Source organism: Schistocerca americana, unplaced genomic scaffold (assembly GCF_021461395.2).
Source record: "Schistocerca americana isolate TAMUIC-IGC-003095 unplaced genomic scaffold, iqSchAmer2.1 HiC_scaffold_515, whole genome shotgun sequence".
NCBI lineage: Eukaryota > Metazoa > Arthropoda > Insecta > Orthoptera > Acrididae > Schistocerca > Schistocerca americana.
The window spans coordinates 5001-10000 of NW_025726253.1; the positions used below are offsets into that span (position 1 = coordinate 5001).

At 53.1% G+C, this 5000-nt stretch overlaps 1 non-coding gene across 1 annotated transcript in view; it reads right to left on the minus strand.

The window, feature by feature from the left end:
* Positions 1-1014, minus strand: part of LOC124585911 — a 1910-nt gene extending 896 nt beyond the window's left edge. The window contains exon 1 of the ribosomal RNA XR_006974930.1: positions 1-1014. This exon is cut by the window's left edge and continues 896 nt beyond it. This is a non-coding gene — a ribosomal RNA (small subunit ribosomal RNA).
* Positions 1015-5000: the final 3986 nt, after the last annotated feature.

Below are 5000 nucleotides of genomic sequence, written 5' to 3' on the forward strand. Positions count from 1 at the left end.
TCCAAGAATTTCACCTCTAACGTCGCAATACGAATGCCCCCGCCTGTCCCTATTAATCATTACCTCGGGTTCCGAAAACCAACAAAATAGAACCGAGGTCCTATTCCATTATTCCATGCACACAGTATTCAGGCGGGCTTGCCTGCTTTAAGCACTCTAATTTGTTCAAAGTAAACGTGCCGGCCCACCGAGACACTCACTCAAGAGCACCCTGGTAGGATTGCAACGGGGTCCGCCTCGGGACGCACGAGCACGCACGAGGCGCGTCGCACGCCTTCAGCTCGCCCCACCGGCAGGACGTCCCACGATACATGCCAGTTAAACACCGACGGGCGGTGAACCAACAGCGTGGGACACAAATCCAACTACGAGCTTTTTAACCGCAACAACTTTAATATACGCTATTGGAGCTGGAATTACCGCGGCTGCTGGCACCAGACTTGCCCTCCAATAGATACTCGTTAAAGGATTTAAAGTGTACTCATTCCGATTACGGGGCCTCGGATGAGTCCCGTATCGTTATTTTTCGTCACTACCTCCCCGTGCCGGGAGTGGGTAATTTGCGCGCCTGCTGCCTTCCTTGGATGTGGTAGCCGTTTCTCAGGCTCCCTCTCCGGAATCGAACCCTGATTCCCCGTTACCCGTTACAACCATGGTAGGCGCAGAACCTACCATCGACAGTTGATAAGGCAGACATTTGAAAGATGCGTCGCCGGTACGAGGACCGTGCGATCAGCCCAAAGTTATTCAGAGTCACCAAGGCAAACGGACCGGACGAGCCGACCGATTGGTTTTGATCTAATAAAAGCGTCCCTTCCATCTCTGGTCGGGACTCTGTTTGCATGTATTAGCTCTAGAATTACCACAGTTATCCAAGTAACGTGGGTACGATCTAAGGAACCATAACTGATTTAATGAGCCATTCGCGGTTTCACCTTAATGCGGCTTGTACTGAGACATGCATGGCTTAATCTTTGAGACAAGCATATGACTACTGGCAGGATCAACCAGGGAGCTGCGTCAACTAGAGCTGAGCAGCCGGCCGCCCGGGAGTGTGTCCCGGGGGCCCGCGCGAACACGCAAGCGTCCGCTCAATTATTCTGCAAACAGGAGGAGGCTGAGCTCCCCTGCACAATACACCTCGAAACCCTCTCAGGTCCCGGCGGCGCGCAGCGCCGTCCTAAGTACTTGGTCGGGTTCGAGAGAGGCGCAATCGCCCGGAGTTTGGCGAGTAGACGCTTTAGGTGCGACCACCCGTGCTCCCAACTGAGCTTGCCGCTGCCGACAGAGGCCCGGGAGCGTGCTGTCGTGGCATTGCCGGCGGGAGACAACACGCGCCACCTACGGTGGCCGGCAGCTCCAACGCCAGCGCCACAGAAGGACAAAAGCCCCACTTGGGTGCCGAAGCGAACTCTCCCAGCACAGCGCACGCGCCAACACGTCCGCACAGCTGCGATACAATCCACCTGCGAGAACCGCAGAGGCGACCGAGCAGCAGACGGCGTCGCGGCGCCGAGCGCCGGGCGGCGGCGCATCCTCAGCGCACACAGTCCTCAATCGGACCAGCACACTGCAGATGTCCACCGCGCTTCGCACCGGGCCCGCGAGGACCTACTTTGGCCGCACGGCGCCGCGTGCAGGGTGCGCCGGCGCGCAGCTGCGCCGCCTGCCGCCTCCGTCGGCCGGCGCGCCTGCCACTGGCCGCCCCCACCAGCCGGCTGTAGCGCGTGCGCCCACGCACCGCGCGGCCAGCACGCCGGAAGGCCCCCCCTCACCGGCCGGGGACGGTCCCACCCAGCCACCGCCGCGTATCGCTTCACACCCACATGCCATTCACGTTCGTGGGCATGGTGGGTATCGCTGAAACAACCGGTTGGTAGCTCAACCGATCGTCGCCATCACTGATTCACCTCTAGCGAGAACAACCGCACCACAACGGTTTACCAGTTCTTCATTTGCGTAACGTCACCAGCAAACGTAGACGTCCATCGCCATTTGCAAATTCAACGATTGTTGCATGCCTGTGTCAGGTGTCACGACACACTATGTCTGCCCACATACACGCAACAACATGTGCACGCTTCGCGAACACGTGGAAGGTGGCCCCCGTACGTATGCGATGTCCATTGCGCGAACGACTGTCAACCGGCCTCTGTCGCATGTCGCAGATGTGGAACGCAGTGCACCATGCTATCACGGTGTGTGAGAAGAGACGACTACGTCTGACAACACGCGCCACTACATCAACAGACGGCTCATGCTGATCGCCATCCACGGCATACCATACTGCAATCCAGCTCTTATAGGGAGACGACACGTAGCTGAGTGCACAATATTTGGACCGTATGGTTCGCCGTTGTTGGCGCAGTCGTGGTACGGTCACACATGTACCACGATGTATCATTCAGTACATGAGGACCAATGTGCGGTACAGTGTGTGATTTGGACGTACAACATCAGCGGACAGTTGCCACAAGCCGTACCACAACGTAGGCTGTGCTTCGCCATGCGAATGCCAATGAACAACTGCGAAGGGCATTGAGCATGTACGTCCTGCCGCCATCCGCATTACAGTGTATAGCTGCAAGGTGTTTAACATGAAGCGATACTCTGGGGACCGGGCAGTGCGAGTAGCAAACTATATTGCGGGGGTTGCAGTTAGGCAACACTACACTAATTTAACGCGTCGTATGACAATTACAGAGCAGGTTAAGGCCCAACGTGTGTTGGGTTAAGGCCCAACGTGTGTTGGGTTAAGGCCCAACGTGTGTTGGGTTAAGGCCCAACGTGTGTTGGGTTAAGGCCCAACGTGTGTTGGGTTAAGGCCCAACGTGTGTTGGGTTAAGGCCCAACGTGTGTTGGGTTAAGGCCCAACGTGTGTTGGGTTAAGGCCCAACGTGTGTTGGGTTAAGGCCCAACGTGTGTTGGGTTAAGGCCCAACGTGTGTTGGGTTAAGGCCCAACGTGTGTTGGGTTAAGGCCCAACGTGTGTTGGGTTAAGGCCCAACGTGTGTTGGGTTAAGGCCCAACGTGTGTTGGGTTAAGGCCCAACGTGTGTTGGGTTAAGGCCCAACGTGTGTTGGGTTAAGGCCCAACGTGTGTTGGGTTAAGGCCCAACGTGTGTTGGGTTAAGGCGCAACATAGGTTAGGTTAAGGCGCAACATAGGTTAGGTTAAGGCGCAACATAGGTTAGGTTAAGGCGCAACATAGGTTAGGTTAAGGCGCAACATAGGTTAGGTTAAGGCGCAACATAGGTTAGGTTACGGCGCAACATAGGTTAGGTTAAGGCGCAACATAGGTTAGGTTAAGGCGCAACATAGGTTAGGTTACGGCGCAACATAGGTTAGGTTAAGGCGCAACATAGGTTAGGTTAAGGCGCAACATAGGTTAGGTTAAGGCGCAACATAGGTTAGGTTAAGGCGCAACATAGGTTAGGTTAAGGCGCAACATAGGTTAGGTTAAGGCGCAACATAGGTTAGGTTAAGGCGCAACATAGGTTAGGTTACGGCGCAACATAGGTTAGGTTAAGGCGCAACATAGGTTAGGTTAAGGCGCAACATAGGTTAGGTTAAGGCGCAACATAGGTTAGGTTACGGCGCAACATAGGTTAGGTTACGGCGCAACATAGGTTAGGTTACGGCGCAACATAGGTTAGGTTAAGGCGCAACATAGGTTAGGTTAAGGCGCAACATAGGTTAGGTTAAGGCGCAACATAGGTTAGGTTAAGGCGCAACATAGGTTAGGTTAAGGCGCAACATAGGTTAGGTTAAGGCGCAACATAGGTTAGGTTAAGGCGCAACATAGGTTAGGTTAAGGCGCAACATGGGTTAGGTTAAGGCGCAACATGGGTTAGGTTAAGGCGCAACATGGGTTAGGTTAAGGCGCAACATGGGTTAGGTTAAGGCGCAACATGGGTTAGGTTAAGGCGCAACATGGGTTAGGTTAAGGCGCAACATGGGTTAGGTTAAGGCGCAACATGGGTTAGGTTAAGGCGCAACATGGGTTAGGTTAAGGCGCAACATGGGTTAGGTTAAGGCGCAACATGGGTTAGGTTAAGGTACAATATGGGTTAGGTTAAGGTACAATATGGGTTAGGTTAAGGTACAATATGGGTTAGGTTAAGGTACAATATGGGTTAGGTTAAGGTACAATATGGGTTAGGTTAAGGTACAATATGGGTTAGGTTAAGGTACAATATGGGTTAGGTTAAGGTACAATATGGGTTAGGTTAAGGTACAATACGGGTTAGGTTAAGGTACAATACGGGTTAGGTTAAGGTACAATACGGGTTAGGTTAAGGTACAATACGGGTTAGGTTAAGGTACAATACGGGTTAGGTTAAGGTACAATACGGGTTAGGTTAAGGCACTTGGGGGGGGGGGGGCCCGGTTTGTTGATTGTGATTATCGTAAGTAAATGACTGCGGCATCATCTGATTTGCCACGTCAGGGTGCACCTTTGGCTCATAACAGGCGGCGCTCTGATTCCATGCTTGTGGCAGACCTGTGTCTTTCATTCCTGCCATTGTTTGTGTGGTGTGACAGGAGGCAGTATTGTGATGTTGGGTGCACCCCTGTCTGGGACATGTGTGGGTGTTGGTGGCTTAGCTGAGCAATGGTGGTTGTCGGAAGGGTGGGATATTCTGTTTTCCGAGTGGACCTCCCGGTCTGGTTATGATAGTGTGGATTGTCTAATGTGGCAGAGAGGATGCACTGGGTGTTGTTCCATGCTGGTGCTTACATATTGTCTGTGTGCCTGTTACAGGCAGAGAGTAGTGCGTGATAAGAGTGTCTGGCTGACGTGTGATTGTGAGCAGAGTCTTTCAGCATGTATACGGACAGGTCTATACATTATCTGTATTCTGATGGCTCTATCTATTACTAATCAGCGCCGTGTATACGTTTAATCCGGTTCCAGTCGAAACTATTGTATCTCTGTACATTAGTGACACGGCGAGCCCGCTATGTAGTTACTCGTCTCGGCAGCTTCCACCGGTGTATG